This window comes from Cupressus sempervirens, chromosome 6 (genome assembly GCF_028749045.1).
Source record: "Cupressus sempervirens isolate cs-2001-9-10 chromosome 6, ASM2874904v1, whole genome shotgun sequence".
NCBI lineage: Eukaryota > Viridiplantae > Streptophyta > Pinopsida > Cupressales > Cupressaceae > Cupressus > Cupressus sempervirens.
Genome location: NC_143123.1, coordinates 12,912,075 through 12,924,978, shown reverse-complemented (window position 1 = coordinate 12,924,978; position 12,904 = coordinate 12,912,075). Strand labels below are relative to the sequence as shown.

At 36.1% G+C, this 12,904-nt stretch overlaps 2 non-coding genes across 2 annotated transcripts; both read left to right on the top strand.

Annotated features, from left to right (window-relative positions):
- Nucleotides 1–6,513: 6,513 nt before the first annotated feature.
- TRNAP-CGG (transfer RNA proline (anticodon CGG)) lies at nucleotides 6,514–6,585 on the top strand. The gene has a single exon. It is a non-coding gene; the product is annotated as a tRNA-Pro (tRNA).
- A 64-nt stretch (nucleotides 6,586–6,649) lies between these two features.
- TRNAQ-CUG (transfer RNA glutamine (anticodon CUG)) lies at nucleotides 6,650–6,721 on the top strand. The gene has a single exon. It is a non-coding gene; the product is annotated as a tRNA-Gln (tRNA).
- The last annotated feature ends 6,183 nt before the right edge of the window (nucleotides 6,722–12,904 follow it).

The window sequence follows — 12,904 nt, the reverse complement described above, 5'->3', positions numbered from 1 at the left end:
TAGAACTCAAAGGCCAGAAAGGCTAAAAATCAAAAATGCAAAAATTTTGTGGATACCAAAGCTACTTAATGTAGCAATGAATCTAAAAGAAAGATTCCAAATGACATCCAATTCTGCTAATCCAAAGGCTTCCCTCATGCATAAATCATCCAAGCTTCCATTTTCCAAATCCATTTTGGGTCCTTATATACCCAAATCCACCATCCTAAATCCATCATCTCCTTCCTCCATTTTGGGTTCCTATATCCCAAAATTTAAACTCTCTCCTACATATCTTCCACAATTTCCTCCTTTCCATCACCCTTCAAGGTGTATGCTGATGATGATCTTTCCACCTCCTTCATCCACTCACTCAAAAGTCTTTCAAACTAGCATCCATCAACCATGTCTTCCTCCCTCCCACTCCACCCCCTTAATCCAACCTTTTTCATAAGCCATTTTCCTCCGTTCACTATCCTACCAACATCTATGAGAAAATAGTAAAAATTCCTTGAAAATAACAAAGAAAAGAAAGGAAAAAAATATCAAGGGATACCATCCATATAAATAGATTCTTGAGTCCTCCCTTCATTTTCCTATCATGTATCCATTGCCTTCCCATTCCACTTATCCATCCATTCAATTTTTCCCTTCCACTTGCACTCTACACTGGGGGCAAGCTCCATCCATACCATAATGCCTTATGTATCTTCCATCTTCCATATTTCATTCCTTATCCTTTTCCATCTTTGATCTTGACTTTCACTTTCTTTTCATCCATCCATATGCTCACTTTCCATATCCCTTGCGCATTATCCATACATTATCCTATATACTTCCATAATTCTTCCATATCTTTGATCTTGACATGTTATCCATATCTTGCATTCCATAGTCCTTGTCATGTTCATTCGTCCATTTTCTATCCATATTTCTACATATTTTCATCCTCCATTCATATGTCCTTGATCTTGGTTATTCCTTCCATTCCTTCCACTTTATATCCACATTTCCTCCATACCCTTCATCTCTACATCCCTTTTCCATACCCTCCCTCCTATATCCCTTATTCATTCCACTTTCATACCCATGCTTGTGATCACTATTAGAGGCACAATATCACAGTGTTTATACATGCATTGGTAGAGCACATGCCTCTTCTTCCTCCATACGCTAACCTTAGTAACATCCTTCCATGTTCATGCATCCTCACACCATATTTCCTTCCATTTTCCTATCCTTGCTATGGGGCATTTGGACTCCTTTGAAACATGGTCCTTGGTTCCACATTTTTCGATACCATATCATTTGGCCCCTCATATCCTTCCACCATTCTTTGCATCCACCAATTCATGTTGCTATTCTTCCATTTACCATGGCGTGGCTCTCCCTTTTCATTGGTACCAATCCATTCTATCCCACATTTGTTCAATCGGTTCATTTCTATCCATTCTATCCCCCATTCATTCATATCACATTCAATCTAATTCTTCCAACTCACTTCAATCAAATTCATTATTCAATCAACTTTCCCTTCTTGTAATCCTTTTCACATCCAATCGATTCTACTCTCATCATTTTTCATCCTATCAACATCATTCTTCCAATCTCACCCACATTCATTCTTCTATTTGCCATAAAATCAAAAAATAAAATAAAAATCTCATTGTGCAATCAATACTAGTTCAATCAATCTAATCTTGCAATCTTGTACATCAATCCCTAATCAATTCATCAATTTGACCCACTCAACTGATAATCCATTAACCATATTTGAACATTATCATGGGATGAATCCTTCCCAATCCTTGGATGTGCATTATTCTTATCGTTAGCTTTTCCATCCTTAATCAATCATCATCAATCAATCCATTAATGGGTTTTCAGCTTGACTAGGGGCAAAATGTTGGTTTGGTTTTGGTTTCTTGTGCATGATTGCTTGTTACTTGTATGCATTAGTATTTTCTGCATTTATCATGGTCTTTGATCCTATTGTCCTTAGGAATCATGGTCTTCCATATCATGGTTTCCCAAGGCATATGGTTGTATTAGACATATTTTTATCATGTACTTGACACATTGTCATCTTGGTTCCTCATACCTTGGTGCATAGTGTTGAATAGAATATCAAACTTAGGTTGTTCACACCATTGCGGCATAACTTTATCCCTCTTATCTTTTTTCCCACTCCTGTCCGTCCTTCCATCCATTTCGAGAGAATGTCCATGTTCTCCTAACCCGCATGTCCTCTGAAAGGGGCATACCATTTCCCCCTCATCATCCTTCCTCATCCTTCCATGATTGGGGCATCATGCTACTAGTCTTATCCTTCCATCCATTATATTTTATTCTTCTTTGATATAAAATTACTAATGCTATATCAAAGAGGCGCAAACTGTAGACACCTAAATTTTTCCAAATCTCATTTCCTGACCAATTAAATAAATACTTATTATTTATTTAATTCCCCTACCTTAATTAAATAAATTTTACATTTATTTAATTCTGTTTGCGTTTCCTTGATTTAAATAAACTAAGGTTTATTTAAATCCTAGCCTTCCCACTTGCATCCTAACCCATTCACTTTAATTAAGTACTTCGTTTACTTAATTAATCCCTTTCCTAATCTCACTTGGAATTAAATATTAAATTTATTCCTATTTGAGCACATGGCTCCTACCTTTAACCCTCACCTAACCTCACTACTTCTAACCTGACCCATCATGCTAAACCTACCCACTTCCTAATTATGCTTGATTTACATAATCACCTAGCTAATTCCCTTTTAATCCTAAGTGTGTGCTCACACATGTGTGAGGAATCCTCACACATGTGTGAAAGATGTTCACACTTTCCTCACCCCTCATGTCTTTCATGCCTCTTGCACACTTGTCCTCTTGCATGAGAATCAAGGTGTCTCACACATGTGAGAAGCCATGCTTCTCACACATCTTACACACTTGTCCCTTTGCATGAGAGTCAAGTTGTCTCACACATGTGTGAGAAGCCATGCTTCTCACACCTCATTGATCATGTCACCATCAAAGGTTTCTCACACATGTGTGAGCATATTGCCCCCTTTGAATTGGTCAAAACCCTAATCCATGTGGACTCTACTTGGCCTCCACCTCATCGATCCTGAGAGATCTTAGCCTTTCATCTTACCTTCAATCTTAGCTGTCTGTTGCATCTCATTTCCTATAAAAGGAGAGCCCTCTCCTCATTTCCACATCTACCATCTACCTCATTGTTATGCTGCAGGAATAGTGAGCAACCACATCCCATAATGTGAAATCATCTCCACTTGGTGATTTCATGAGGTTTGCATTAGTAGATTATGCTCTTTTTATTTCATGTCATTCTTAGTTACATGTTCTCTTCCATATTTTGAAGTTTGCATGACCATGTAGGAATATCTATGTTAGTTGCTTAGCGTTTATTTCGTTATTACATTTTTATGCAACACAACAGGAAAAATAGAAAAATATAGTAGATAGACAGATTTTTTCCATTTCTATACAAAGTAATAAAAGATAACATTTCTTATCTACATGTTGACTTAGAATCTCCCCTTGTTACTTCCAGCCAAATCCAATGCCCTTGAACAAAACCCTAGGTGACCCCATAGATGGACCATGTCAGCATCTAGACCGGATTTGAATCTAATTTTTTGTTTTTATGATCCACTACTCTTCGTTGCCATACTAGATCATCAAGAATTCATGGGTTAAGATATGGTAAGATGAGAACATAGTTAATTGAAACTTTGAAGTCATAGGTGTGTACTACCCTTGACACTAATCAAAAAGGTGTAGGCATTTTTGGCTAAAGAATTCAACCTTAAATGTGTACTACATTAAGGAATTTTAAACAAACTTGACTCTATAAATCTGAACAAAATTTGATAGACAAATGTTTGTCTATTTAATTGATTATGGTTTTAGCAATGATGGGTTGATTCCATAGACATTGTATCCTTTGCAGAATTTGTAGTAACCATGTTCAGTCTAGTCAGGATCCCATGAATTCTTGATGATCCAGTATGACTTCTCCTTCATTCTACTCGGGGCATTAGCTGCTTAGCTATACCCTAGAAGCAATACTCCAAGATGTAGATTTCTTTTGCTACAAACATTAGGGCAGGAAGCAACACTAATACCCACTGCATTAATAATGAGCCTTTATCAGCAGAGTATAAATTACATTTGTAGTTATAAGTAGTCTTGTTAATTCTCACCTACTAATGGATCATTCTTGACCAAATTCGCTGCAATTTGATCTTCATCAATGGAGACAACAAAGTCAGCAACCTTGGTTGCAACTTTGGTTTTGTCAAAGTCAAGGAGGTCTCATTAACTCTAGTGTATGGATAGTCTTCTTCTTTTTATAGCCCATTGGCTTTCAAGGCATACTCATAGGCAGTTGACATAGGCCCACCATTGCAACATTAGTCACTGTCATCTAAATCTAAAGGATCACGTTGCCAATTCTGAAGGAAAAATCTAAATTAACTACCATAGTCTATTTTTAAGATAGAAGTCTGAAAATATCAACTTCTTTGCAAGAGAAATAGACCTCATGGTCACAATCTAAAAATTGTTGCTCACTGAGTCTAACCAGCTTTCTAGGGTTCAATAAATTGGCTCCTGTGCTAAATGAATGAACCTACAAAAACCATAAATGTATAATTCAGCCTACACATTAATGTAATAGTGATGGTAGCTTAATAGATCCTAATGAAAGCTATGTCCCAGATATACTACTCCTAGTGCTAGATAGAATAATGAAAGCAAATACAATTGAGAAATAGAAGACAGAAACCAAAGAACCATCTAAGTAGAGATCCATAGATCCATGTAGCATCATCAAATGAAAACCTTGCATGATTTTTTGCCCATATTCGGACTCGATCTATCTGTACAGCATAGAGTGCTTTTCCCTAAAAGCCCGCGTGAAATTGTCAGGAATAGAATTGTCCAGTTTAAAGAATTGTGTGCATTGCTTACACAAAGGCAATGCAATATAATGACACCAAGCATGTTATAATAAAATTCGGCTTGATATCTAAAAGAAGTTTTATCAATCAACTATTATAATTTAGAAACTAAGCTCAAGATCAATTAAAATGTTATTTACTCTATGAGTTGAGGAGAAAATAAAAGACGAGAAAATGAAAAGGGCAATGTGTATTACCTTTATCCTCCTCAGAGCACACGCTTGGTTGTAACAGGGCTTTTAGCTATGAATCAACGAACACGTCCATGAAGATCATGGATTTATTTGAAGTGTCTACGTTGTGAGGATATGCAATAGAATGTACATTAAAACATCCTCTATTTTCATGCTATTCAGTATGTTCTCTGCAACTTCATTCAGATGAGAGATGATGACCATAGAGAAGACCGAATACAGGAAGTGAGGGCCCGTTTGGTGAGTGGAATAGGAATACGTATTCCAAAAAATTTGAATTCCTTGTTTGGATGCACCAAAATGGGATTGGAATACGAAGTAAAATAGGAATATGTATTCTAATTTTGGCCCAAAAATGGGATTTTGCAATTCCACCCAAATAGGTGTTATTGGAATACGTATTCCTATTCCATTTTTTTAATTTTAGAAAACATAAATTTTCAGGTCCACAAATTCCCATCAAATATTGGCTGAACCAAACAGAGAACATGAATACATTCTATTCTAGAATACGTATTCCTATTCCGTTCACCAAACGGGCCCTAAATGTTTGAAATTTTAGAGTTTTTGTACAATTTGAAGCGCTACCCCACATTCAATGCCGATAAATTTTTGGTAGGCCACATTAAACTTTAACTACTCCCACTCCACACAATAGCAAATATCTCGCTAACATACATATGAAAGCAATAAATTTTCAGTATATATTTGTAGATCTTTTGGCTTTCAGATTTCACAATAATACACGTCCCATGATGCACTGTGCTATACGTTGACACAACAAATTCAAAATAAATATTTCATCGTCCGAGCAATGAAAATTTTAATTTTTTCTTTGAATAACAATTGTTCAGTGTACGAGCTTATAGAATTGAAGATAAATAATTTTTCTTAAAACTGAAATGGTTTTTTTATATAAAGAAACATTACATTAGAATAGGAATACATAAAAATTCAAACATTTAATTAGCTGAGTAAAAGTTTTTAAAAAGCATCTCACCGGATGCTATAGTATCTGCCTATCGGCAGGAACTAACAAGACTAGTTGATCCAATATATAAATTGCTTAATTTTACACATGAATTACATACGCATGCTCTTTTTTATATAAAGAAACCATTTTCCTTCACACTTTTAGTATGCTATTAAAAAAAAAAATTTAATCTTCTACATTATTATTATCTTACGTATAATGAACTTGTTAAGTATTATTAGTATTTGAATTTTGTTAAGGAAGATCGTTTTGATATGACCTTTTCTTATTTCCGACCGTGAAGCACTAGCTGCGTTCTGTTTAGTCTCATTGAACAAATACCGAATAATTAAACAATTGAATTATGGATTGGGCATTTGGTCTAGTGGTATGATTCTCGCTTCGGGTGCGAGAGGTCCCGAGTTCGATTCTCGGAATGCCCCCTTATTTAAAAGACGCACGAATTTTAGTTAAATAAATGTTATTTTTTGTATAATACAGTAAGTCGGTCCCATGGTCTAGTGGTGAGGACATTGGACTCTGAATCCAGTAACCCGAGTTCAAATCTCGGTGGGAACTTTATCTTTTTCAGGTAGACGATCATCACATATTTTCCAAACTAAAGAGTAAAAAGACAATTCCAACAATCTTCAACCTCTGTCCCCTCGGTTTTTGAATGGTGTAACAAAGATGAACAGTCATTCGTATTTTTAGTTTCAATATTTTTTTATAACTGTAAATATATAGATAAGTTTGAAGTTCAATTTTAGAGTGTAATTTTGTTCTGATTCTGGGACGATCCAGTTCAATTTTAAATTTTAGAATGTTTTATATATAATTAATGGATAGGCTTTTCTATACTGAGGCTGCTTGCAGCTGGACAGTAAATCATTTCTGATAAATTGTTTCAGCTTGTCATTAAATACTTTAAGTGGTGATATTTCCATCCATTCATTGTTACACTATTTATTTGTTGCACCGTATTCAAGGTATGCTTTTGCCTATGGTTTGGTATTGTAATATTTTCCACAAACTTTTTCCCATAAATTGGGATTGTAATTGCTTATCAATCAAGATATATTCTTACTCATGAGCTTTAATGACCATCTAATTGCCAGTTAGATTCCCACTTCTAGGTAAGATTGTGCGAGAATTTTTGTATCAACGTTTCGGATCATACTCAATGATCCATCATCAGGATGAGAGTGCTAAGAATGAGAGGGTATATGATGATTATCTAACTTGTTGCAAGTGGATTCAGACTTGTTGTGAGTTGTGCCAGTCAGCGAGTCATTTCATCCATGATGAGTTAATACAATCACTGACCCTAACCCTCTAAGTTATGATGGTTGATTTGCGTAATATGAGTGACTTGGTTGACTCATGTAGATGACTTAGTTGACTCTCATAGTTGACTAGGCTAACTCGTCTGTGTCACTCGTATGGCTCACTCAGCTAACTCATCTTACTCGCTTAATTTTTACGAGAATTTTTGTATCAACGTTTCGGATCATACTCAATGATCCATCATCAGGATGAGAGTGCTAAGAATGAGAGGGTATATGATGATTATCTAACTTGTTGCAAGTGGATTCAGACTTGTTGTGAGTTGTGCCAGTCAGCGAGTCATTTCATCCATGATGAGTTAATACAATCACTGACCCTAACCCTCTAAGTTATGATGGTTGATTTGCGTAATATGAGTGACTTGGTTGACTCATGTAGATGACTTAGTTGACTCTCATAGTTGACTAGGCTAACTCGTCTGTGTCACTCGTATGGCTCACTCAGCTAACTCATCTTACTCGCTTAATTTTTAATTTTACTTTTCAAAATTTTCTTATACATCTAAATTTTACCTTTTTACTTACGTGATCGATGTTTGTAATCAAATTACATTCTATTTCATGTTGTTATTGTGTGTTTAAGCTTTAATCAATAATTGGTGCATGGAATATTCTTTAAATTCTAAAAAATCTCTAAATTTCAATGGTTTTGTCGCTTTGTCGAGTTGTTGATTCACGATCGAGTCTAAGCTGGTTCACGAGTCGAGTTACCCTTATCGAGTCAAAGTCGGGTTTGAATCTAGGAACTATGATTGTTGCATATTACTACACCATTCATGTCCATGCTTAGAATAAATTGGGACATTCTCTTGATCTTATGACATTTTCTCATGGTGCATTATTATATTATTAATATTTGATTATTTAACAACGTGATGTATTATGATTCTTTTATTCTACAAATAGTATTTTTCAGTGTAAGTTACAAATAGTTAACAGTCAATATTACATTTATTAGAACTGCTAAAATTGTCCCTCTTTTGTTGTTGTATAAACATTTGCCCTCTTCAATGAATAAGACATGAGAACATTTTACTTCTAAAATGTTATTTTGGTTTCAGAGCATGGTGTCAAATTTGCTAGATGGAAGGCGAGTGACCTTGCACTGTTTTCCTTGTTATGTAGAGGAGTGATATGGTGGTAGTGGGATAATGGCGAGGTAAAACAGAGCATTGATTGTCTTTCTAGACTAGTATATTATCTACTCCAGTTTGTATGTTGAAACATTTTTGTTTTTATATTACAACTCTCAACATCAACAAATTTAATCAATTTTCTTGAGTCAAGCTTGATGATACAATTTATAACTCGACAATAATGACAAGAAGTCAGCTCTTCAGCATAAATTTATTTCTAGTTTAATACAAATTTGAAGTTTGATGCAAAGGTGCAAAACACATGCAGTAGATTAAAGTATATAAATGTGAGTGCAAAATCTGCACAAACACACACTAAAAAATAGGTGGAATGCATCTTACTTGACAAATTAGTACTCCCGAACTAGGATTGTAATTGCATTATTTATCAAGGTATGCTTTTGTTAGTATACTATAGTATTAGTTTGTTGCCCATGAATTGCGATTTTAATCAAGGTATGCCTTTTCCCTTGATTTGGGATTGTGATTGCCTTTCATAATTTCCCGCTCATGCTTTAGGATTGTAATTGCTTATCAATCAAGGTATGCATTTTATAATGATCATCTTGATACTTTTGTTGTACTTTTATGATTTTTCACATATTAAAGATACGAATTGGTTTTTTGAGTAAAGATGATTATCTAACTTGTTGTATATTGCAATACCATTTGTCCATATGCATTTTTTCTTACTTTCTTACTTTGATTGTCCCCTTTTTAGCCCACCTTGTTCTAGAATTCATTAATTTTCTCTTTAGATTTTATCATGTTGCATGCTCTGAAATGTTGGTGCGAAAAAAATTCACAGAATTAAATCCAAAAATAGTGCGGAAGAAATTGAGCATGGATTGTTGGAATTTAATCTTCTGATAATGTAAGTTGTAATTATGATGACATACTTTTATGGGAGTAAAAACTAGATCTTTATTAACATTTCTATTAATTATTAATTTTGACAAGATGCCTCAAGACAACTAATTTGAGTCATCATATGTACCTAATAGTTGTTTCATCCAACTCTAGACATTTTATGACATTAAGTACTAATGCAGTGCAAGGTAGGAGAATCCCAAAAGGAGATGTCCTAGCCTCTAGCAAATAACCACACAAGGAAAACACAACAACAATGCAAGATCTAATACCAAATCACAACTCTTTATTCATAAAATAATTGATTGCATGCATTGTGTTAGGCTATAAGGCCTTCCTGGTTACGACCAAATATAACATCAATTACAATAACAATTATGTAAGATCCCTCAAGATCCAATCCAAACACTAGCTAGTCCAGATCCACACTCTAGTAGAAACACCCAAGAAAGATCTAAACTTGTGTTCGCAAGCCCTCCAAGAAATCTCCTTGTTTTCCAAGCCTCGGCTACTAGCCCTTCTCAAAGTTTTCTCCTCTACCACATCTTCTTCTACAAGATGGATGAATCATGACTAAAGACTCCACTAGACCCCCTACTTATACCCAACTAAGCCACAAGTCGGCCTAGTAAGCTACAAATCAAATAAACCCTTACATTAAATACATGTTGAACCACAAGTCAACCTCCAACAGATAATAAATACCAAAATGCCTTAGAAGGCTTACAACACAAATCAAATGCACATAGGAGAGACAACCAAGACCCAAATAGGTCCACACAAACTCCCAAATTTATCCACATCATGATCACATGCTACATGCATTAAATGCACCAAATAGTTCAAGGAAATCTGTAAGAACTTCATCCAGCAAACCACACCATCGAGCGTCAGCAAGACTACAAGCATTGTCGAGTTCCACAGGTGTCAAGCAACCAACAACACACACCGAGCACTATAGTGAATGTCAAGCAACAAAAGATGTCAAGCCCCGTGAGTGATAGAGCCCTTCACTGACTGAGCACCTCGAACAACACTACATCCAATAATGACCAAGCACCACTCCTTTGGTGATCGAGTCCACAACTCCTAGCCAAAATTCCTCCAATATGCATGATTGCTAACAACCCTAGGATGCTCCTAAGTTAGACACCACAGGTCCAAAAAAATTTTCTTAATAGCTGGAAGAACATCTTATGGGATTCAACACATAAATCCCAAATTGGTTCTTCACATAGATATCCTCCAAGTCCTCAACTTGTATGCTCTTTCCCTTGTTCAACTTCTACTTCTTCACATCCATCATTAGTGTTCCATAGGTTTTCTTTCCATGTTGATCTCTAACCCTCTCAGAATCTACCAACTCAACTCGACTACCAATACTCAAGTTTCTCATTCTACAAAAGAGTTAGGGAATGCTTCCAGCCACCTTTCACAATTGTGAACACATTCTTGACACAATCATGCACAACCTTGCAATCGTACTGCCAAGGTCTACCAAGAAACAAATGACAATTGTTCATGTCCACAATATCACGCAACACTTGATCCTTATACTGCCCAATTTGGAAGTCAACAAGGCATTGCTTCCTCACTTCCAAAGCATGCTTACCTTGCAACCAACCAATCCTATAAGGATAATGATGTCTCATTCTCCTCAAACAAAGTTTCTGAACCATCTCCTCAGCAACAAGGTTATCAATACTACCACCATCCACAATCACCTTGCAAACTTTACCACTAGACTTACAACAAGTCCTAAATAAATTAGTCTTATGACAAGATCCCATTGTCCTCTAACCAATCAGCATTTTCCAAGCTAGAAAACTCTCTCCTTTCTCAAGTTCATGGTCTTCAACCTCATTCACAACATCAACTCTTCTATCACCAGCCTTCTACAGACACTCATAATCTCTATGTCCTTCTTCATGACATCTGAAACAAGTACCCCTAAACTCACCTCTACATGTCCTTCTCTTCTGATTAACAAGTTTTGGTTCATCTTTTGCACTTGGTTTAGCCTTTGCCGAGTAGTCCTGCTTCTCCTTCCCTCGGGAACTACCTTAATTCTTCCTCTTCAACTTTTCTTCTACTCTCAAAGCATACTGATAAGCATCATCAACTGAAGAAATATTCAGCATACTAACCTCATCTTGAATATTGAATCTCCAACCATTAATATACCGAGTTACCTTCTCCTTTGACAATTCTCTATGTCCAGACCGAACAGTCAACTTGTAGAACTCCTCGGTATAATCTTTCATTGTCATATCTTTCTATTTCAAATTTTCCAACCTTTTGAACAACTCAAGTTCATAATCAGCAGGAGTGAACCTAGCCTTCAACTTAGTTACCATCAACCTCCATCTAGTGATCTTGATTTCACCTTCATCGTCTTTGTCTCTTTGTAGTTCTTTCCACCAAAGAGAAACACATCCTTTCAACTTAGTTTGTGCCAACCTTACTCTAAGTGGATCTTCAATATCCTCAAGCTCAAAGTAGTCTTCCAATTCACCAATCCAATCAATCAGGTCTTCAGGATTCAAAGTACCTAAAAATTTAGAAACCTCCATGTTATGCTTCAACCTCAATTGAGATCCAAGTCTAGCAAAGTGGCCAACCCTAGTTCCAATCGGTCTCTCCACATGATTAGTTCTATCCTCACCACTTGATCCAACAACTTCAAAGTCTTCAATAGCTTCCTCATAACCATCTTTAGTACCCGCATGCCAAGGTACCGCCTATAGCACTTATGATCTCAACAATCATATCACTCTTCGTCAACGCCATCTCAGAGCTGAAATTGTCTTTAACCTCCTCCATTTCATATGTAAAATCTGCTTTAACCTTCTTTGAGATCATTTCTTCCACAACATCACTAAGATCATCAATTTCCCTAGGGTCCAATCTTCTTGGAGGCATCTTTAAATATTTTCGCAAACCCTTTGCAAAAAATCCACAAATCTACAATTTCAATCAGCTCTATAAAATCAACCTTCTCTTCTAGCCTCACCCAAGTCTTGGTGCAAACTGACTCAACTTTGGTGATCTTTCTACATGCTCAAGAACAATTGTGCTCTAATACCATCTGATGCAGTGCAAGGCAGGAGAATCCCCAGAGTTGATGTCCTAGCCGCTAGCAAATAACCACACAACGGAAACACAACAACAATGCAAGATTTGATACCATATCACAACTCTTTATTCATAAAATAACTGATTACATGCAATGTGTTAGGTTGTAAGGCCTTATTAGTTACGGTCAAATACAATAGCAATTACAATAATAGTTTTGTATGATCCGATCCAAACAGTAGCTAGTCCAGAGCCACACTTTGGTAGAAACCTCCAAGGAAGATCTAAACTTGTGCTCGCAAGCCCTCCAAGCAATTTCCTTATTTTCCAAGCCT